Source organism: Prorops nasuta, unplaced genomic scaffold, assembly GCF_024137725.1.
Source record: "Prorops nasuta isolate Cenicafe-Biocafe unplaced genomic scaffold, Cenicafe_Pnas_1.2 PNAS00032, whole genome shotgun sequence".
Lineage (NCBI taxonomy): Eukaryota > Metazoa > Arthropoda > Insecta > Hymenoptera > Bethylidae > Prorops > Prorops nasuta.
Window position 1 is genome coordinate 2525240 of NW_027116829.1, and position 23491 is coordinate 2548730.

The 23491-nt window shown below is 41.3% G+C and overlaps 1 protein-coding gene across 1 annotated transcript in view; it reads right to left on the reverse strand.

Annotated features, from left to right (window-relative positions):
• unc-13 overlaps positions 1 to 22476 on the reverse strand; it is an 84244-nt gene extending 61768 nt beyond the window's left edge. The window contains exon 1 of the mRNA XM_066743039.1: positions 22353 to 22476. The gene's annotated coding sequence lies outside the window, so the exon portion shown is untranslated. The remainder of the gene's footprint in view (positions 1 to 22352) is intronic.
• Between the last annotated feature and the right edge of the window lie 1015 nt (positions 22477 to 23491).

Genomic DNA, 23491 nt, shown 5'->3' on the forward strand with positions numbered 1-23491 from the left:
CAATCTCTGATTATCCGTCCTACGTGGCGTATTATAAATTAGTAATCCCTCGGTTTAGTATGCGAGAGACGCAAATTAATATATATATATATATATTGCATAATTATTGATAGAGAAACATTGAAAATGAGAGGCTTGGTAAAAAAGTGGAAAAAGTATAACAAGATCCAGCGCGCAATTATATTTTTCTAAAGAATAGCGTTCCATTGGAGAAAGTCTTAGACAAATGATGCAATTATTCATCCCTTCTTTAAAAAGGTAGCTTCTGAGAAAGGTGTTAATGTAGCCTGCAGTGTTCATAGCGGAAAGGCTAAGTAGAAAAGGACGATTTAATTTTCCAGGGAGTCTCTTCGAGCCGCTCGCTATAACAATTAAGAAAAGTGCGAGAGGTTTTGATGTCTCGTCTCCGGCTAAAATCCCGTGAATCCTCAAATCGGATTATCCTCGTGTGCGTGAGAATGGAAGGCGTTTTATTCGAGCCGCGAGAAAATCGAATCTAGTCCTTTTCCGGTGGGAAATGGGGGGATGGGATGGGATGGGACTCCCTTCAATCAGGAGCGACGCAATTAGACAGGCTTCCCCCGAGCTTTCCACTTCCATTTGCCATTTTGCTTAGCGCAGACTGCCAAGTCGCGTTTTGCGGTCGAGCACCCACCAGCTGAGATGATGAAGCAGTCCCCATTAACGCTACCCTCAAAACCGCAACGCAAGAAATATCCCTTACCATACCCTAAAAAGAAGATGGCAATTCTAAAGACCGACCCCCTGCATCCCTGTGAAAAGTGAATTTTTTAAAGGGCATATACCGCATTTAATTCCGGCCCGTTACACTATAACAAACCACAGACAATAAACCTCCTCCAATATAGTCCAATTTTTCATTTCTTTCAGCGGTCCCGAAGAATCCAAAAACGTCACACGCAACGATATTAATCCTTATTTATTACGGAGTAGAAGAATTTACTAGACACTTCTCCCAATGGAAAATAAATACATTCACGAAATATTACATATTAATACGATTAAAGCTGCTTTTCTCTTACTTTATCATTTTTCTGCACAAGTTTTAATTCCATCGCGAAAAAACTTTATTGCCATTATCTTCCTTACTCCAGAGGAATTATAATCAGTATAAACTCGGTGAAGGAAGAGCGAGTTGGTCGGGTGAACCTCGTTGATCCAGCTTTCACGTGCTACCAAATATTTATTCCAGCTTCAACGTTGGGGGGAATGACTATGATAATTTTTTATTCTTTCTCTCGTTAAAGCGCAAACCACGAAGTTTGGTAAGTCGAGCACAAACTTGGAGCGCATTTACCTAAGCTGCCGTGGCCGGCAAGCAAATGTATGGCGTACGTGTAACGAGAAGTTTGTCCGTATACTGCAAACAACTGGAATAACAAACGTTCGAGAGCGCGAGACCGACGCTGTCTTTCGATCCGCAGCAACAGTCTCGTATCAGCTGTAATACCATGGCTATATCATGCCCAGGCCACCACCCTTAATCCGGAGCCGCTTAAAATCAACGATCTGGTTTAAGCCCATAAAAGTTTCTGCCAAAATAATACTCTGCGAATCTAACAAAGCTCCGAGCAACTTTACTCCCTGTCGAGAATCCCACTGAAATTCAATTCCATCGAAACTCTCAAGATGCATTTTATATATACATATAAAATTTAATTAAACACAACGATCGATAACTTGGAATTATAGTTTAAACACCTTATTACGATGACCCACATTATCAGAGTTATGACGAATTTATGATAAACTTGGATAAAGCTTCGTTGAAGGGATTAAAATAGTTTGATGCCTTCAGCCCCTATCAAGGATCTGGAAGGATTAGGGGTGAAAAATTAAGGGAAAAAGTACGAGGTGTGGTGAACTTTTATGCATGGCGATGAAATCTCTAAAATGCTAAGGGGAAGTTTGGCGTGAATAATGAACCGGAGGATTTGTAGCTCATCGTAATATTTAAGTAAGATTTGGATATCGCGAAATTCCTGAGATATTGCGGGATGTGGGTAAAAAGGGGAGAGGGGCTAGGAATATCCTGCATATTCACAGCAACGAACAAGCTGATTAGCAGGCCTATCCGTGTTTTCAGGCGTTGATATGTTCATTGAACGCGTCGCGAGGCTTTCGTTGCAAGTTTCAAAGAATGAGTCGGAGGAACAAAGAGAGTGCGCATTGTGTGTCGAGGCTTATCGGGTAATCGAGCATCCGGAAGTCGAGGGTGCGCGCGCGTGTCTCTGCTTCGTCCAGCAATTAGCATAACGAGGTCCTTTCGAGCTATTCCTCTACGCCCACCACGCTCTTCCTGCATGCGGACAGCGAAAGGCTGCCTCCTTTCGATCACCGCTGCAATAGCCCAAGAGCGAAAGCACAAAGCCAACTAATCCAGCAAAAATTCCCTCCTTTCATAAACGATCACTCCTCGTTCATTACGAAATTGCTGACAATCTTGTAAACGAGAATATAATCTTATCGAAACTTTAAAAACTGATAGACGATAAAGTACGAGTTAAGCTAATTAAGTTTATACATATATATATATGTATAAAGGCAGAATAGGAGCAGCTTTGTCGAGAGAAGATTAAGAAATGGACGAAGAATAGCTAATTTGTGCGTTAAACTATTCTAATTTTACGTTAATTTCTTATCTCGACGTTCTTGCAGTTCATCCTTTTCTCGGGGAATATTCAGCAGCAAAGCTGAAAGAAGCCCAAGAAACTCGGCAAGAAATTATTAAGTTCGTTTGAGGCTCGAGCCAAAAATAACTGGCAAATGAATAAAATATATATTACTCGCGTCGGTGTATCGGGGCAATGGAGCTAAAATGATTTAACGAAAACGTCTGGGAGAAAATTGTTAAACCCAATTAGGGGAAGACAAAAATATTTTCAAGTAGATTTAACGTTTTATGGCCAGATCCGCGGTAATACCTTGGATTAAACCGTTTCAATACTGGCAACAATTTTTGTTGCTTCGTTGAATCGTTTCAGCCGCGATTTTATGCTGGCATTGCGTGGAACTGGAGACAAAGGCTGGTTTGATAACTTAGCGAGGGTGAAACTTTTGTCCGTCCGAGTGAACTTTGCTAAAACCGCTCACGAACTCAGTTACCAACGAGTTACTTCGTGAGTTTTGCGCAATTACGATAATCCCGACGCTGGGGATGCTGCCGCTACTGCTGTTCCTGGCAGATTTGCTAGGAAAACTTGCACATTTGAATTACCACTTCGACAATAATTTAAACAAATTCCTGAATACCTCGAATCACGATCAAAAAAATTACACAATCTTGCAATACTCGTATATATACAATTCTAAGATTTTAGAATCGAAATGAAGTGGGATGTTGAATCGTAGAATTAGAAGCTGCCGCGTATCGTGGAAAAAGGGTCAAGATTTTGAAAGATTTTTGAATATTGTAGCAAGGAAAGTACTGGTAAAATGCTTTCAGTATAATCCTGAATAAAGCATTGCGTTGAAAACATAATGTCTCGCGTGCTTTTAGATTTTTTAGCGAGGCGGAGAAAACGTTTGGGAAATAACTTTTGAGGATTGGGAGGAGGGGGGATGTGTAACGATGGGTTACATTTTCGGTGATTTGGCGAGAAGGAATGACAGGTTGGTTGGAGGGAGGGAGGGAGAATTCCTACCATTCAGGGAATTCAAGGGATGGACGATTCGAGGTGGAAATCGTTTCTTTTTAAAGGTTTAAGGGGGAAAGGAAGTACGTGGTAGGACATATTCCGCCCAAAGTGCATCAACACGATTCGGTAAACGGACTTCCATGACCGATAACTGGAAACGAGTTACTTTTTTCCCCATTAGGAGAAAAATGGCCTCGCGTGCCATGCGCCAATGTTATCTTGCCGATCGACAAAACACACGTTGAATAAATTAAATCACCAACTATAGCAACATTTCGCGAAAATCATTTCTCTGCCTCGCGTTTTCTCCCCACCTCTCGCGCCTTTACCCCACTTGATAATGAAATATTAACCCTTCTACATAATTGTGGTTATTATCCACCTACTTTTTTACCCAGCAAAATACTTTTACTACTCCCTCCATGCGCGTACAACCGCGCGGCTCTCGATCAATCCAACGTTTCTCCGCGTGCATATATATATATATATAATCGCAATGATTTCGGAAAACGCTGGCTCGGGACGATCGATCCACACTTTGTTCATTAATCAATCGCGCGAACGATCGGACGATATTCCAATTGCAATCTGTTTTATCGTAAAAATACGCGATAGATAGGAGATGTGTGCCACGATTGGAATTAATCCGATATGTTACGTTGATATTTCATAAATTCAGCACCGCGGCGACTGGGATATTTCCGTGCATCAAATTGCTCTAATCCCGACTATTTTATCGTCACTTTTAAACCAACACCGCGCCATTCGACTAGTTCGCACGGATGTGTGCATGCGTCCATCGCGCGCGCGAGGCCCGAAGAAACGATCGTGAATTATTCGCGGAACTCGAAATGCAAAGTCTCGAGCGAAATTAGCAGGTTTAAAATAGGGCTCCAAATGAATTTTCCGATTAAAGGAGAGGTCGATGATGAAGCAGAGGTGGAGGCGACAGGATTGTGGGGCGTGTGTTAAAAGTTTGAGCAACTCGTACGTGCAATGAGCCTTTGGCCAATCCCCTTGGAAGCTTCGTTCGACCCCTAAGTGACCTTCGTTCGGACAGAGTGTTATCGACTTATCCTACCGATGCTTCCATATTACTCGCGATCGCTGAAAATTCTCGATACTTCCGCACACACAGAAACACACACAGACACGAATCCACCGGTGACTTTATACTTCTCCCTGAACGTCCGATTGATCGCCATTATATTTTTAAACCGAACCTACTTTCATCCTTGGAAAATTTAACAATCTATTCCCATTGATCAGTCGCCGTATCTTGCAGTGACGTGGAATTAAGGGTTTATCGAAGAAAAAAATAATCCGACGCTCGAATTAAAGGTCATCGAACTCTCGTCCTGTGAATTTGGTTCGAAAGGAGCAGCTCCAACGCGGTTGCAAGGGAGAGACTAATGATACTGGTGGAGTTTCGAGTGGAGAAGTTGATCGACCAGAGAGACTCGATTCTCCGAGGGCAGTTTTTGAGTCTCGGCGAACGTCAGAGTTAATTGCGAGCGTCACGCAGAGATTATTAAATAGCGCAAGTCCCGTGTACCGGCGTGAAGCGGTTTTGCAACCGCAGCTGCGAGTTGGCAACCGATCAATCGAAAGAACGTCGCTTCATCCCCGACCCCTTCGGTCCCACTCTTGTCTCCACTAACACGCTCCGCAGTCGAAGCACGCACATGTACACATCGATAGATATTTACGTGCGTCAAATACGCTTGGTAAGGTCGTCGCTTCGTCGGTGGTACGTTCGGGCCCGCAGCTTGCACCGGTGCTGACAAATTTCACCAGAGATGCGCGATACGCTGTTTTATCATATATATATACATAAAAGTTGGCGATAAAAAATGTACCGACGTTGCAGCTCGAATTGTGCAAAAAATTCCACCATGAGCAATCTTGTGGAATATTTAGGACAAAGTGAGTAAGAAATGTTTTAATTGACGTGGAGGAGCTTTGGAAAGACCGATAGAGACAGAGTTGGTGAAAAAATTGATAGTAAGACACTCGGGGGAGTTGTATTTCAATGAAAATGTGCACTTTCGGCAGCACACGGGGCTTCCTGCTGCTGCTGGAGGAAGGGCATGCTCGATTTTATTCGAGAGACTCTCCGGCGAGTCGAGCCTTCTTGCAAAATAAACCCTGCGAGCTGCAGGGTGAGGGGGGGGGGGGGGACTACGAACCACTTAACTAGGAAGCTCGCCTGCCTCCTGCTGTGCAAAATGGATTTTCGGTAAAAACGAATAAAAGGGTTGGCCCTAACCATTATTCAATCCCATTTTTATCCAACGTCGTCCATTGCTGGATTCACCCTTATTTCCTTCCTTGCGATAAAAACGAGAGCAATCTGATGGGAAAGAAGTGAAATTTTATAGAGGATCCTTCGGACTGTTTTGCGGCGGTGGCAGCTCTTTGAGGTTGGGACTTTGAGAGAGAGAGAGAGAGAGAGAAAAACACAATTTTTAACTAATAAATAATAGAAAAGAGAGTCTGAGCAAGAAAATTCCTGGGGAGAGGTTATATGTAGGCCGCGTTGGAGAAAAGTTTTTGATAAAATAGGAAATAAGCATTCTAGCAGAAGAATTTAATATTCGTCAGACAAAAGGTTTCTTCGATCTTTGTGTTGAGAGGGAATAGAAATTTTTCGGGCATGCCAGGGAGAGTTTCTGCAACAGCTGGCAGCAGCTTTTCAAGGAATCTCGTGTTATCGTTCAAAGAGTTCGCAACACCTTTCTTGTCCAGCATTGTCTAGCTTGATCCTTTGTCCGCTCCCAGAACCGGTTTGAATTTCCTGTTGCTCGTCGCTTAACTGTCCACCAATTCCATTTAACTTTACCCTTCATCCATTTCTCGTCCCGACGAATTTTAATGTTTGTACCAAGCTCAACTACCGTAAACCACGATTGTTCTTGCCAAACCAGTCGTAAAAATCCTCTCTCCTCTCTTTATTTCATTAGCCAATTTGAATTTAACAATCGATGTCACCGCTGTAGCCAAAAATTAATTAAATGCAGAATTAATTAGCGCGATCGAACGAAACGCGCGCGTTACTCGCCTGATGAATTTGGACGAAATGCAAACGTAGGAGGATTTGTTGGATGAAACTCGCTTTGGGAAGGGATTGCAATTCGGATCGATAGGGTCTATCCGGCGCTATTCTACAGGGCCAATTTGAATTTGAACGATCAACTCCATTGTTGAGTGCTCGCGAGAAAGCTCCAAGATCATCCTGAAAGGTTCCAACTTGAATCCTCCTCCACAAGTTTCTTATGACTCGAGACTGTCACAAGCAAACCGATCGAGTTTTCATTCCAGGCCCTGCGAGATACAACTTTCAACCTGCGACCAACTCGTTATCCAACCCCGATATTTCTGCAGTAATTCAAACAATTATTATCGATTGAAATGAAGAAAAAAAAAAAAGAAAATAAATGTTAGGTTTCCCTGTGTGACATAGATATTGCAAATAACTTCTCAATCCATCGAGAATTGATAGTGTTCGCTCGAATGAAAATGCTATTACAAGCTGCAATTTCTATGTGGAGGAAGAAAGTTTTTACTCGAGACTTATTGTTAGTTTAAAGCAAGTGTATGGAATAATAGGGAGGATTGTCGATGGAGGAGGGGGGGGGGGGGGAGGGAGGAGTCGTTCTTCCGGAAGTGACGAGGAATTGCCGAGGAACTAGCTGTAATGGACTGTAGAGATCGAGACATTGTGTGTCCAAGATATATCCAGCATTATCGATCCGGTCGGCCAAGCGAATCGCGAGAGCAAACTTGGAAGGTCCAGTAGTGATATAACTCGATCCTGATCTTAACGGAGTTTCAGCTTCCATGGCAAGCCGAGCGCGATGCAAGAGTGCAATTCCTAGCTGTTACCGTGCTGCGTCGCAGTATCTCAGTATCCGAGTCCGTACTTTTATATCCTTCTCTCGCTAGACTGATTACGATCCACGTGAAAAACGCACAAAGAAGCTCGATTCCATCCTTAAAGTATCGAACGAGTACACTACAAATTACCCATCACGCTCCCCCCCCCCCCCCAAATCCCCTTGATCCGACTTTGCTACATCCATGATTAAAAGTTGGAACGATCAAATCACTTTATATATATATAAAGTTTCAATAATTTATCGTTCCTCAGCATGCACCGATCGTTTCCAAGTAAAATTAAACATTTACAGCCTTGGACATTCTCCGTTGAGGTATTTCAATATTTCACGTTGATAGCGATTCGCGAGCGAGGCGTTCGCCTCGTATATATCGAGTGATCCCTTTTGCATGGATGGTTCGAGGTGTGCAGCAAAATAGAGAGCGATAGGAATATATTAAGCGTTGCTCCGGTGCAATATGCGACAGGATGCAGTTTCTCATTGGCCCGGGGAGGTGTTGCTGCTGCTTCTCACGGGTGTTAAGCGTTGCGTAAATTACCAGGACGCGTGAATTTCGAATTAGCGCGTGTCGCGCGACACAATAAGCGTGAGCTCCAAGTTTTGCCGAGCGAGGAAAAGTCTCGGATCCGTGTGGCGAGTTTCCGGTAATTTTTGCAGTCTCTCCCCTCTGGTTAACTGCCTCGCGCACCGCCGCTGTGGCCACAACTGGGTCGCAACTGGATTCCAGGAATCCCGATTCCCGATCGATCCTGCGAAACGTTGACCCGTCGTCGCGACGAAATTGCTCAGCTGTCAAAACAACGCCAGCCCTGGAATATCGACGTTCCGATGTAGCCGAACCAACCCGAGATCCATCACCGAAAACCTTCCCTTTCATCATCCAACGTTGCTCCCCAATTTTAGTTTACATTTTGAAGGCGGGAAAACCTATACGGAAAACGCATCAATAATATCCCCTTTTTTTTACACAGTAAAATAGTAATGAATCATTATTTATCAAAAACTGTCAAAGTAGATTTAATTAAATGTTTACTTACAGCTTTATCATAGCTAAGATGGATGCGAACAAGTATACGAACAAATTTAATCTTTTGCTCGCGCTGAAAATTATTTCTATACCATGCACACACGTTGCCGGCGTGTTTGCGCAAACGAATAATTTAGCTGTGCATTCGAAGCTGCAAATTCGCTGGAAAGCACTTTGACAGTCCGTTGCTCAATTATAGAGATCGAAGCAGGTGTTTGAAAATTCATGCTCGTTGAAAATTTAGGTAATTTACGCTTCCAAATGTGGAGGAGCTCCATCATTATCCAAAAAATATCGACGAAGAACTTTCGATACCCTTGCGCCTGCTATATTCGTAGTATCGTGCACAAAAAGAAGGTAAATGTTTAATTTCCGAAACGAGTAATAAAGCGACGAGCGTGGATAAAATATTCCAAGTATTCCCAACCATGTACCTACTACAACGTATATGGTATATGGGCGTAATTAATCGAAGAGAAAATCTTGTTAGAAAATTGAGAGATGATAAATTTGTAGCAGAGAACAGCAGATAAATGGGAAAATTGGAGTTTTACATTTTGTAAGTGGAGAAGAGGGGGGATGTGTGGAGTCGAGGTGGAATCAGGTCACCTCGAATAAAGCGGTGCTAGAAATTTGTGCGATTCCGCCAAGCACAACGACTGATACTCCTACGGATGCTTGGCGTACGTTCCATACGTGATGGAATGAGAGTTCATTGACCCTCTTCATTCACCCTTCGCTTCGAATGATTTATTTTCTATCCCCCCTCTCCTCCCCCCCCCCTTGCCCATCTACTAATCGATTCTACACGAATCATTTTGCCCTTCTGCATCGTCTATTCCACTGTCACGTGGTACCAAGCAATTTAATTACACAGAACGAAGCCTGCACCAAAGTGGATTACGCTACTGCGTTGGATTAATCGCGCATTGGTTCCCAGATGCACCACTTTCTTTTCAGAAACAATTTCGTAATCCTGCTCCGCAACTATGCAGACTCATTGTCATTTAAATTACCAGACTCTACCGGTGAATGAATTCATAAGTTTACCAATCCATTAGAACACGTATATATAGCTGCGACTAGAATGGCCCGAACGTTTAATATAAATGCTAATTGTGCAAATATAAACTATATATGTATACAGCAATGCCGGCATTTCTGAAAAATAATGTTATAATGGAAATTTGCGAATATGGCGAGTAATAATATTATTATGAAAAATTGAATTATTTATAAGGAGGCCAATGGGTACGAGTAACGAGGTTCGTTCTGGTTGGAAAGAATTTTTCCTGGATCTACGTTTGGTGTTGGTAAGGAAGAAAAGGGGGTAGTTTCCCTCGCCCTCTACCCCCTCTACGCCCTCTACATATAGCAAGGGACCAACCGCGTATTCTCTGTGGCACTTTGGCTTCATATATGGCATTCCCTGAGACAAGCAGCGATCCTTTAATATTACAGAGAAATTTTCAAGCGAGAAAATTCTCCCGAGATTCTCCTCGTTATCCTTATTACCCTCCGTCCTTATTTATATTGACCCTCGCGATCTCACATCGGTACAAAGAAACCCCGAACAATTTAGAGATTTCAATCGAAAACTCTTTTATCGTGCTACGAGTATACATCCTCCCTCAAATATTATCTTTATCGACAAAGTATGCCGCGGAGCAATCGTAATTTATGACGATTTCATATTCCCTTTAATGAAAATCGTACCTGAGCTATAGTAAAATTAATAGAAAGCCCCCGAGCACTTTTAAATTATCGTTTTTCTTCGCGTATTTTACTTTATGAAAGAGGTAGTAAGAAAAATAAGTCCAAGACTATTTCCGAGCGAGACTCGATTAAAAATCAATAATCAGTGTTTGGTTGCTATAAATAATTTCGTAGTAAAACAACTGAGAAGGGATATACACAAAGCCGAAGATCTTTGATAATAGTCTGGAAAAAATAAGCAAATAATAAAAGAAATTACGCGAAGCCTATATTATTCTTAACTACATAAGTGTAGTGGCTGAAGTTGTTAGTTCATTTATAAGGGTATTCTTTACACAGTGAAATATGGACTGTGCGTTTTACAGCCTTGAAGAAACTCTTGGTAGAGCTCTGTAACACTTTCCTAATGTCTTTCTCTACGAGTTCCAGTGTTCTACCATGTGCTGGAAGAACGCATATGCTGCCACTCTTCCAGCCACTAACACTTTCCCTCGACTAATAATTAGTTAACTCGTGATAAATCAAGCGTGCTGCTTGGCCAATTGCCAGGACGTTACGAGCTTCCAACCATTTAATTTGCCGCAAAATATTATCCCTTGTTTCATTTATGCTGATTTAGTAGTGATTTTTAGGAGGCTGCATTAATTATTGTGGAATATTCGGGGGGAAAATTTATAGGCGCCGCGTAAAATGTAAAAAACTGAATTTATCGACCTTGATATTAGGCGTTTTTCTCCGCAGCAGTGCTATGGACCTTAAATCAACTACTGCTTTATCGGTGGTAAATTTTGCAAAGAGCTTGCGAGAGCTTTTAGTTGATTTTCCTGCATAAACCGTTGTTTCTCTTTTTATTTATAGGAGGTTTTTGAAGGGGGAAACTTTTGGTTAGGAAAATTCAGAATCGATCTCGAAGGTAGGTGCTTTATTTTGCGGTAATGTGCGTTAAGTCGAACGGAGCTTTATTGATGGCGTTGCGACGTGAGCCACGTAAACTACTTTCGTTCGATTTTTCGCAACAAAGTTATCTCACTCAAGATATAAGAACTTTGGCAAGTAATATCGAAATACTGATGAGATTCCAAAACGCTTCCAGCAGTTTTTCACAATGTTGCAACTCGCGATTCAACGTGTAAATTATGGTTGCGAATGTATATACCTGACTGCTACAGGGAATCTCTCGTACCGGACAAGGTATGCTTTGATTTTTCCTATTTTTAGCTGATGTTGCATATATTATCGACGCCAGACGCGTCGAACGCTGTACCAAAGCTAGCTAAATAATAGAAATTTTATTCTTACTATTCGTGTGAATTTAAATAATTTTCCTTTCCTGCACGTCCACGCACCGTATAGCAGTCTCGGTGCAGCTCGCGGATAACGAAATTCACCCTTCTCCCTGAATTCCGCGAATTCCACCCTCTCGACCCTATAAACTTATTTTCCTCTTTATCGAGTTGCGTAAAAAATTCGAGATATGCCAATTACTCTCAAGGATCCTGATATTTTTCTAAGAAATAAGTAAGTTTTTCAATAAATCCGTGTAGAAAATTGGAGTAAGTGGAAAAGGCCATTGGAGGAGGCCAGGTAGATGCACAAAGGTATACTATACAGCTATGAAAAACAATAGAAGCATCGTGAATAATTTATCCATTGCGAATCGATAGAATGTTTATCTCCTGATAGCTCGAGGCCATCGCAATATGCCAGATATTTTGCGAAAAGTGCAGTCAGCGCGAGGCTTCGGAAAAATGGGTCACGTGCGTGAAAAACATTTGCGAAGGTCTGGCCTGCAGGGGGAGATTCTGCCAGGGAAGAAAAACGGAAGTAGAAATAACGAGAATCGTGAGAAAGAGCATTGTGTGGGGAGGGGGGGGGGGGGGGGGGGGATGATTCACGATAAAACCGAGAAACTTCCGGTTCCCTAATGTTCCTCCTGCCTCTCGAGATGACTCTTCCCTCTCGCTTACTCTCCTTTTTCATTTCCTTAACGACCATCCATCGACACTGCAGTCGCACATTTCATACAGGATCGTTAAAACATTAGAGGAGAGAAAAATCACGAGAATCTTCTCGTTACATCCGTGTCGTCCTCGTCTCGTCGTCGTCGTCGTCGTCGTCAGCCTTTCGACATCCAATATTCATAACTCGATCCAGCTCGTCTCAATCTCTTTTCATCGTTCGCCAGCATCGCGTTATCATCCCTAAGAAAAAGTGCGGGGCGTGATAAAACATCACGTTAATTGTCAATTCGGTGGAGACTCGATCATTTATTTTTCAAGTGCGGAGATTTATTGTTGGCTGCTTATTGATCTTACGCGTTCCAGTTTATACTTATACATATCTAACGTATATATATATATATATATATAAAATATGGAACGATTCATTTACACTTTTATTGAAGTTGGAATGGAGAGCGGTGCAATGGTACTCATCGAGCTATTCATTTATTATTGACGATCGGAGAAAGGAGAACGCGAGGTAATATTTTTCCGCGAGAATGCGTTAAAGCCAATCATTCGGCAAAGCAAATTATAGTTGCTTAAGGAGCTTAGACGTTTGTTGGTACTGCACGGTCTTCCCTAGTAGGCCTGCCTGAATCAACGCGCCTCGCAACTTTCCTTCCTTTCATCCACCTCGGGAGACTACGACGCGTCGGAGAATATTTCAACTTTTATAACGACGAGGAGAACGCGAGGAGGAATCTGGCAGATTTTCAGAAGACAGGCTGCGTTAAACGCGTACCGTAAATGTATAATTTAACAAGATTCTCGCGCTTTAAAATATTCCTGATTAAATTAGACGGAGAATGGAAAACTGCGTGCAGATGTTGTTTATCAAGGAATAAATCCTCTCGCGAATCTATAGTTGGAGCGATATACACGACGCTATGATCGGCTCTGATTAGCTTGGAAAAAAGTATCGCTGTTTTTCGAAAAACTTCACTCTCGTAACGATACATCTCGTACTCTCGTAAACTTTATCGACCAATTGGTTTTTTCTTTGTTTCCAAGCCCATATTAACTCTCTTTATCAGCTTTTCAACGTAAGTCATTATCAATGCTAATCAAGTTCTCCAAGAGCAACAAAATTATTCGTTCCTCGCAATATTCGATCTTTATTATTGGAAATCTACGATTCCATTTTCTTTGCCGGTGCTTTGGGGCGGCTGGATTCTCAATTGTTCGGGAAATGTGCTTTGATAAAGAGATGAAAGCCATACTGAAAGAAGGAACAAAGGGGAAGATGAAATAAATATAAGCTGGGCATATTCTGTGAGTACGGGCAAGCGTAACACCCTATGTCCGGGTTAAATTGAAATTAGTATCCGACCGTGATGGTGGGTGGTGGTCTTTCAATGGGAAAACGGAATATGTGGAAAAGCCCCGGGTAGTCACCGCCCTTATTGCTATCTCACATGTATCGCACACAAATTTATCGCACTTGTTTGCAAAATAAAAACAACCACAACAAAAAAAAAAACATTTTGTAATTAAATTATCCAGCTTCGTTTCTAATTAACAATCATAATTCTTTTCTCCCTTTTATTTCGCATTCTGCATTGATCATACAGTTTATTGGAAAAATTAAAATTCGGTAACAATATGCATTTTTCGTTATTTCCTCTCACATTACAGTCCCTGGTTTATGATATTTGAACGATATAAACGTATCTAGTATAATTTATTATTTCCGATTTAAACAATACTGTAAAGGGATATGGATCGTCGAAGAGTGTGAGAGAGAGAGAGAGAGAGAGAGAGAGAGAGAGAGAGGTGTGTGTGCGGGGTGAGCTCGACCATCGCTCATTTTACGACAATTTCGACGCGTCGACCTGGCAAAGGGAAAACAGTCTGGCCGAGCGATCGATATTTATCCCTGTATAAGCCTACGTAGCATTCGAGTGGCAAATACGTGTTTTGCCATAAGTTGTATCAACTAGTTTAGCCGCTCTTCCTAAATTATTCACACCTTCGTCCAACTTTGCCCGCACCAACACGTTCAACAGTCTTCGAATTTCCATGGAATGACGCGCGATCCACGGAGAGATCCGCAGGCAACTCCTGCGATCATCGACGCCTTGCATTTCAACGAAATTTATAGACTATGAAAAATTTCTGTCAAATTTCTCGAGCGTCGAATAAAAAATGATTGCTGCTGCGAACATCCGAAAACATCCCTCAACGTTTTTGACAGAATTTTCATCGAATTCTTGCCTCAAAGTCAAAATGAAATTTATCCCGGCAATATTTTATGAACAGTCGGCAGGATGCGTGTTGAATTCTGAAATGGAGCAAGTTTCATCGATCCGAAAGAAATATAAGGCAATTGAATATTCTGCTGTTTGCACGAGAGGAATTTCAGTATAGGACTGTGTGTTTCGAACGCGCAACAGTTTCCTCTGTAATTACGTTTGTTTTGCGACATTACTGGTCATTGTTGAATAAAGCGATTGGTTTAATTTCGAGCGAATACCTCTCGGAGCCACTCCACGCGATTTACAGTCTAAAATGATTTTCCTTTGAAAAAGCGAGAAAGGCCTTTGAAGTTACATCGCTAAAAAATATTCCATTAATCTCTTACTACTCCACCACTACTACTGTTAACTTTGAATTACGATAATGCTTCGAATTTTCCATCTGGTTCTTGCTCGCGTAAGCAAATTCCACATCACCATAATCCACCCTTTTATCAAACTTTTTTCAACCGTTTCTCCTACTTTCCCATCATAGTTTTATCATCCCCTTTACACATGTTCTCGATATTGCTCGTTTCACTTGATTCTCCGATCGAAGGCGCGCTCCCGCGTACGAAATAATAGTTTCACCATTTTATTCATCGTCATTCGGGCTTAAAGTATTATTTCAAAAAATTGGATATTGAAATTTAATCGGAGCTTCGTCGGATGATCCGATTGAATTTCCGAAGGATCGAGAGGGGGAGGAGGGGACGTCGGGAGAGGATCAAGTTTTTATTTAAGGCGGAGAGAGTTTTCTCAATATTATAAATAAATTCTGCAAAGTACCTTGGGCGTTTCTCGGAGGTGTATCACCGGAATTTAAAACTGTGTCGCAGGGATTGAGATTGAAAAATCGTTGGTATTCTCGAGATGTGAAAAAGCAGCTGGTCTGTACAAGGGGGCAGGAGACTCGTGGAGAGTCAGTAACGAAGGTCGCAGCTGAATTCCAGTGTAGAGCACGATTTATCGCGGCCAGAGCCGAGTCTAACCGGTCATCCGTAAAGGTTTCCCTCGCGTCCTATACATATATACACTGCAGCACCGACCTTCGCTATAAGATTACGCTCCTACGTAATCTGCTCCACTCTTTCTACACTCGACGCAACAAAACTTTATAGAATACACGCGCAAAGCTCTTTCTTCCACTCTACGAGAAATTCTAAACAAAAAAATCCCAGGTATTCGCCGGAAAAAATGTTTACATTTGCATATCGAGCTTCAGATTTGGATACATTGTGAAATTGCAGCGATGCAACAGCCTTTGTCCATTCCATTGCTGCTCAGTCGACCCAAACCACTCCCCTTCTGTCATCTGTTACCAAAAGCTGCTCATTGTTGGGTCGATAAACTATTCGACTAATGCAAATAAGACCGAACGTTCAGCAATAGTAATATAACAATATTAATAGAGCATAATTGAATCATGAGTCCAATCCCAATGATTTCCCTACTCGAGGGAAACAAACAAACTTTCTGCCCCTTCTAAATTATGCACCGAGCATGTTTATATTTGAGAAATAGCACGCGGCACGATCGGTTAAGTTTTTCCTGCAGCTGCACCGCTATGAATTCCACTTGCATACAACGCAGCTGGGAAATAATAACGATTAATCTTCTCGCAACCGCCTCCTTCGTTTCCCAGATAAATAATGCATTAGGCGTTATGTCCGAACGAGCTTTCATTAGAATTCGCATTATAAAGCGTGTCGCGTTCAATTTTTCACTAGATTTCCCCAGAAGCTGCAATTCATGCACGTAAAAATCCCCATTGTCCGCCCGCGAGAGAAAATCTTTGCTCGCGACCCTAACCACCAAGGAGAAGCTCGCTTCCCAAACAGCTGCTGCTGATCCTCGTGCACTCTCCGAAGAAGAGACGGCGCGGTCCGTCGTCTCAACGCGCGCGTTCAACCTTTTACTTAGTCGTAAAGAAAAAAAAATACTCAAGACGCAAAATGGAAGGCGAAAATAATCTTATATATAGGAATCCAAGTGAAACGTTTATGGTCCGATATAAAAATCCAGCGTGTATAAAATTTGCAATTTCTTCGGAGGGTCTCCCCGAATGGAAGGAATCGAGGCTGCGAGAGCTTTTTAGAAGCGTCGAGCGACGAGTTTAACGATCGAAGATGAGAAATCGTCTCCAGTCGAGTCGCTGAGATGTAAAAGAAAAAATTTACGCAGAGGAAGAGTACAGGTGATATAAATCACAGCATCTTCGTGAAATGCAGTTTGCGGAAATAAAAAGCACGCTGGAAATATGTCGAGCACTTCCGATTAGCCTCCAAGGATTACTCTACCTTCCTTTTTTCGTCAGGGACGAGAACGCGTTAGTCCGGGCTTCCCGTTCATCCGCGTCTTTATTACACGTTGACGCGGAACGATTTCCACGCTGGATCGGATCCCACAATTTATGCCGTGAAAAAATAAGACCGAAAAGCTGATGCTGGGTGCGAATCCGGTACAGGAAACACGTCCGACGAAAACTTTTGATCGGAGACCTCTTTTTTTTTTACGAGTAAAGAGGAGAGTATAAAGTAGAGGATGGAAGTGTGTCGGAGTAATGGAAAGTTCTCTCACATGTACGAATCTCTCCATTTTCTGGACGGATTAATCTCCATTTAGCTGGGACTTTGGGAATGTACGTCGAACATTGCGAAACTCGACGCTGTGTGCTTCCGAATTTCCACAAACTTTCCAGCGGAATAACACACAGGTCCAAGTGGGAAATTTTATCGAGCGTTACTTTTGTCTCTCGCGACATCCATCCCTAATTTCTCCCCCGTTGAGCTTCCGATAACCCTCGCTAGCTTCGACCAATTACCGGATCTTCGCGATAAACAGTCTTTTTCACGGTAAAAACGCTGTTCTTGGTGGATTTTACTGCTCCGGAGCGCAGCGACCGCTCTCGCAGAGTAATACGGTAGTCACATTTGAAACATATTCACAGGGAGACTCGGGGAACGGGATAACGATATGATCCAGCGAGGCTCGCGAACATGCGCACATTGTAGCCGCGGGGGGTCGCTTTGATCTCGTAGCTAGCTTCCACGTTATATCATTGTCACAAAAAATGGGAAAGGAAGAGAAATGACAAAGCACGGAAAAAAGTCGGTGGAAGAGGAGCATGGGAAAAATCATGATTATAGGTTTGTTAGTCGAAAAGAGAGAAAATTGCACGTGGCAAATTGGACAATAAGGTTACAAAAATTGCAAACTACATTATCTTTGAGAGAAGCATAATAATACGTTGATCGAGTTTAATAAATGATTAACGCGCTTGGATTATTATCCCGAAGAATTAATCAAGGCTGTGCAACGTTTAGCGGATGAAAGGAGCTGGACAATGGGTTTTCGAGTGTGCGGGAGTAAAGGGAGGCCAGGTTTTGTTGGAAAAATCTCGGCTGACGTCAGAAGAGGAGTTTTCTGAAGCGAAGATCGAAGTTGAAGGGGTTGCCGGGAAGTTGGCAAGCTGGAAGCTGCGAGCGAGTGAAGAAGAGGGAAGAGGGGGGGGGGATGGGTCGAGCAGCAGAAGAGGAGTCAACGACTCGTGGACCGCATCGATTGCAAATATTTAAAGCACGAGGTCAGATCTCCTGCAATTGCACTTTCAACATATCGGCACAAACTCGCGAATAAAAGGAGAATCTTCCTCTCTCTCTCTCTCTCTCTCTCTCTCTCTCTGTAAATATGACCAAGGACTCGTTAATCTCCTTCCGCTTTACAACCTCTCCCAGACCCTTACACCATAAACAAATATTGCATCGTCTCAAACAAATTATCCCTAACCTCGTACATACACCAACTTCGCATTGTTTCAGGCCAAATAATTTTTTGCAAAACTCAAACACAATTACCATCTATATACTTGACGAGTAATCGTGTAACTGAACTAATTTCTGCTCTTCTAGTTCGTGTAACTAATGCCATATATATATATATATATATATATATATGTATCGTCCGTGGTTTTCCATCTGGCAGGAAGCCATAAACAAAGTTACAATTGAATCTCTCAGATCCGGATCACGCCTAATTCAATTGGCGGTTTAATTAGAGTCGAGTACTATAACTACTGAATGTACTTCCTGGGGTTAGACAGCGTTAACTGGTCTCAGCCATTTTCATCCCGTAACTATGGACTAGACGTTTTATTTCGATCAAACAAACGATATCACTCTTTTCCCACGTTGAATCTTCGCTCGCTGGATGCTTCGTTCGACAATGAACAAGTATGAATGATATTCGACAGCATCGAGAGAACACGCTGATCGTTACTCCTGAAAATTTCCGCTCTTCTTCAAATATTTCCATCGATAAGTATCGTGTAAATTTAATATTTCTTAGTTCCATCTTACTGAAAAAAAAATGACGATAAGCTGCTTGACGAGAGCTTTCTACAGCGAGGGTCACTCTCATGAATCTCCATGAGATAAAACTTGATGACCCGAAATATCCAAGCTCGGTGCAAAGAATTTTACGCTTACTCTGCTTATCCGTCCTTGGATTTCGGATGCATCCAAAGCTCTCCAAAGGTAATAAGGATTGCGTCATTTGACCATTACAGTTCGTTTTAGTATATCTCGCTTAAAACGATCTCGCGGATCATCTCGATCGTTTTATGGCTCGAGTTAGCACGCTATAATCGATCGTAAATCCTCAAAGCTGCTTAAACTTCTCTCTCATATACACGTATATATATACAGGGTACCTCACGAACGATGGCCATGCCAATACCATCGGATAGGGGACAAAAATCTAAGCAAAAAAGTTTAAAATGTTTTTTTGCTAGCACTTTTGGGTAAAAAGTTATTTACAATTAAAGATTGTCGATTATAGTAGTTCCTTTCTTAAAGAGGAAGATTGTTTTGGTCGCGCTATAAAGCCAAAATACTAAGATTCTGCGAATTAGAATACCAAGAAAAACACAAAGCCAAACATCTACTTGAGCCTATGGTGTGTTTATGTTTTGATTGTTTTTTGGCGCTCGCACTCGAAACAGCTGATCGGCCTTGAACCACTTGAACAGGCTCAAGTGGATGTTTGACTTTGTTTATTTCTTAGTATTCTAATTCACAGAATCTTAGCATTTTTGGTCTGACCTTATAATGCGACCAAAACAATCTTCCTCTTAAAGAAGGACTACTGTAATCGATAATCTTTAATTGCAAATAACTTTTTAATCAACGGTGCTAAGAAAAAAGTTCTTACAACATTTTTGCTTAGATTTTTGTGCCCTATCCGATAGTATTATTGGCATGAGACAATCGTTCGTGGGACACCCTGTATATATCGTGCCAATGCTGATTAATGCGTCCTAGTCTATAAACGAAAAACGTTCGCCCACGACGACGATACTCAAAAGAAATAATATGTTTAAAAAATAGATGAGAGGATTGGTTGGAGAATTTTCTTAAGAATAAGGGACAAGGGTAGAGAAGCAAATTAAATATAACGTTCAGTAATGGGGAATTACCAGTCGCTTAAAGTGGAAATGCTAATTAATCCGAAATTGCAATAATTTGCAGGCATTGTGTGTAATTGATGAAAGACAGTTTGTTTAAGAGTGAGACGGATTGAATGCGTCAACGAGAGAAATTTGCCGAGTAACGAACTGTGGACTGGTTTAGGATGATCAAAGATGTTGATTTCAGTGATTCACTTTAGAAATTCAGTGCATGTCTGCTCTCTTATCGTCTTGGTAATTCGAGAGAGAGAGAGAGAGAGAGGGAGAGAGGGCATTGGCACCTAGCCAACTATAATCCCTTCGTTCAACGCGAATACAGTCCTACGAGACACTTCTTTCAACCACGAGCAACCTGGCCACGATGAATAAAAAGAGTAATTTAAGTTTGCCAAGTCTCGAAAAGCCATTCACAAACATATCCCAAAATTTCAACAACTTTTCTCTAAATAACTTTTTCAATCACTTATCCATCCCTTACTTTCTGCAAACGAATTCTTTTTAATAATTCAATGGTACAAATTGAAAATTTTCCGGTTGAATTTAGCGAAAATTAATTTTGCATGATAATTTATTAATTTTATTAAATACGATGTAACTGTAAAAGAGTATATTGCAAGGTGAAAGGTGTGGCTTATTTGTGATTCAAGGGAGGCTTTGTTAAAGAGATAAAAGTTAAGAAAGCGTGGAAGGCAGCAAGTGGAAAATGGCAGAGAGTTGCATACGGAGCGAATGTGTCAACAAGTGTCTTGGCACGACTCGCACGTCCCACCACTTTTTCGGCATACATAGATCTAGTCGACGAATCTCTAATGGGCTCACGGTCGCAATACCCTACGCAAATATCACCCAAATCCGGTCCCTTCCTTAGTCCAGCCTGATCAACCACGAAGAAAGAGAAGTACAGAAACAAAAGACTGGAAACAATGAATGGAATTCTAAAATCTCTCCCTATATATACACCACCACAGAGACTGAAGAATTAATTAGCCGAACCTGTTATTTGCCCTGTTGATTTATCGAATCTGCCGCATACACGCGTTACATCTATTAAATTGCTCCATTCAACTTTGTTTTCCAGTGTTCTCTTTTTTATATGCGTTAATGTGTCACTAGTTAATTGCTACGTGCTTCTTTTAGTCAAATTTATTCGCGAGTTTATGCTAGAGTCTCGTTTAATTGCTGATGAAAATATGTTGGAGCTCGAAAGTTTAAATAATACGACCGAATGCCAGGTTCACTTGTGCGATGATTAAATGTATAAATTTAATTAGGATAATGAGTAATGGCAAAGCCTTTCATTAAGAATTAATCCGATGCTTCGGGTGAGCTTTCGAGACGCTAATTCAGAATGTTTGCTACACGGCAAAAGTGAAATCGAGAGATTGATAATTATTAAAGGGGCTGGTGCGATATAATACGCACAGACAATCTTCGACAATTCTTTCCAACTTTTACCATGCAAACGCAGCCTCGACATCAGGGCTGTTCTCTGTACCATGGTTTTGCTTAATTTACGTAGAAAGTTAACTCGCGAAACTTGGAATCTCTATACACGGAAAAGCTAGATTCGAAACGTCAATTAAATTATTCAAGCTGGCTGAGTGGACGATGGCCCGGAAATAGTCGAATTGAAGAAAATTAATGTAAGAGATGAATGTAGCAAACGTAATAAGAATCGAGTGAGCGAGTGCAAAAGGGAGAGGAAAATTTTATGCTAAAATTGATGCAATCGATAAATGTTAAAACGAGCCATATAACTCAATATAGAAAATTCCATGTAAAACTGCAATTTAATCGTTGTGAAAAGAAGAAACATGAAAAGATTTAAATACGTTGTGAGAGCATTGTGTCCTACGTGCAATAATCGACCACGTATTTGGCTTTGTTACACTTTCAGTCCATAAAAGCGAGTCGGGAGAACTCACGGATTTTGCCATTTAAACGAGCGCTATAAAAAACCAGTACACCTGAGAGGTGAAGTAGAATTTGTCATTTTTATGAGGATTACTCTACTCTCGTGCTAGATAAGTAGTTTAAATTTATTGATTTCTCTTCGTTGGGGTTAGCTACAAACCTAAATGATTCGAATAAAAACTTACTTCCTACACAATGCTATATATATATATATATATATATATATATATATATTTAAAAAAAAACTATTTAATTTTACCGCATAAAATATAATAACAACACCAAGACTATTAAAAAAAGGCCGAGAAAGGGGATTTTAATTGCAGCGTTTTATTTGTTAAACAAAGAGGGCAAAATGTTTTTACGAAATAACCATGGAAACTGTTGAATGAACGACCCAGGTATAATAATTGCTTCCCCTGGTTAATCTTACCTTGTGTAGGCACCGCGAAAGATAACAGTCTCAAATGACTCGACGATGGATAAAGGCAGGTACAAGCTGAGCTGTCAGGTTGAGGGGAACCCGAGCTGTAGCTGTACTTGCACTAAGAAGGTACATTTTAGGCCGCTTCACTCGTATCGTTGTCGGTAATTTGTCCAAGAGAGGTAGAATTTCTTCGAGTAACAAGAGACAAGCTTAAATATATCTACGATAATTGAACGTCGAAGCTTCAACTTCAATAATGAATAGTAATTGACAGAATTCGTTTGGTCGAGCAAAGTTCGCACGTTATATCTCTCCTTTCTCCTTATCAATAGAATTCTTATTCCTTTGTGAGTTTTGTACACGTAAACACCGATATATCATATAGGTATTATATATTTATACTGCTTAGAGATTTTTATTACACATATTTATGGATGTTGCAGAGGTTAAAATTTTTCTTATGGAAACATCGAACGTGAATGATAAAGCGATTTGAATTCCACCATGCGAAATGAGAATATTTCATCACAGAAAAGCCGGTGCCGGCTTTACAATTCCTGGGAAGCTTTAGCCAGTCACACACCGTATTCCTTATATTCAATCTCATTTCCTTTCTCCATATCCATTCTCTTTCTCACTTTCACCAATTCCCACACTTTCATCCTTCTGCTCTCTTCAACGTACATCGATGAAACCTGACAACTATGGGAATAAGCATGTATCCAAAATTATTCTCGATCCTTCCCCTCGCACTCGCAACGGTCCATCGACCTCTCTTAATTCCAAGCAAATTTCTAAACACTTTTCAACACACTTGCAAATCCCACGCTCCTCCTTGTATTCTCCAGCGAAGCTCTAGAATTTTTTTCACACTTATTATAACACATCACTAAAGCTCCTCGAGATGGGTGAGGTACACCCGTAGTCGTGCTGAACGGTTCGTGTGCGAATAATATAAATAGCAACGTAAATCATTTGTTAATTTGAGCGAACTAATGAAATCCGGAAAGGTTGTCGAACTCGTTGAGGAAGTAAAACGAATGGAACGAAATGAAATGCGAAAAGTGGGCTGTGCGAAGTTTTCTACGTGCAATAATGACTTTTCTTAACACGCGCCCTTAGTTATAAACGCAGCGGGTGGCTTG